We start from the raw sequence: 811 nt of genomic DNA on the forward strand, positions 1-811 counted from the left end.
GCGCGCGCGTGCTCCCTTCCCGGGGCTGGGAGGCGGCGGCGGTGCTGCTCGGCCTTGCTGCGGTCCGGCGGCCCTGCGGTGGCGGCCGGCGGGCGTGGTGTCGGCGCCACTCCTTGGCCGCGGGGCAGCGTGGTGGTGTTGGGCGGCCGTCGTCGCGCCCCCGGCCCAGATCTGGGCTCGGCGGGTCCCATCTGGGTCATAGCGGGCCGGCTCCCTGGCGTGGCCTCGTTGACTGCGGCGTGGTGAGGAGGATGAGCGGCTCGGATACGGTGCGGCGGCGCCGACGGCGTGCCGGCAGCAGCGCGAAGGCGGGAGCTTTACGAGCCCACGAGGGCTCGGTCGGGCCTGTGGGCCCACGGGCCTGGTGTGCTCCTGCTATTGCGTCCGGACGGCTACCGTCGCGGACGGTGGAGGTAGGGCCCTCCCGCGTGCCAACGGTGTTGATGCCCTAGTCCCGGCTCTGATTCTTCGTCGTGTTATCCTCACTCCGCGTTGCCATGGTGAGACGGTGAAACGTCTCCAACGTATCTATAATTTTTGATTGCTTCATGCTATATTATCTACTGTTTTGGACTATATTGGGCTTTATTTTCCACTTTTATATTATTTTTGGGACTAACCTATTAACCGGCGGCCCAACCCAGAATTGTTGTTTTTTGGCTATTTCAGTGTTTCGAAGAAACGGAATATCAAACGGAGTCCAAACGGAATAAAACCTTCGGGAACGTGATTTTCTCACCGAACGTGATCCAGGAGACTTAGACCCTGCTCCAAGGAACAAAAGAGGCGGTCACGAGGGTGGGGGGCGCCC

This window comes from Triticum dicoccoides, chromosome 2A (assembly GCF_002162155.2).
Source record: "Triticum dicoccoides isolate Atlit2015 ecotype Zavitan chromosome 2A, WEW_v2.0, whole genome shotgun sequence".
Taxonomy (NCBI): Eukaryota; Viridiplantae; Streptophyta; class Magnoliopsida; order Poales; family Poaceae; genus Triticum; species Triticum dicoccoides.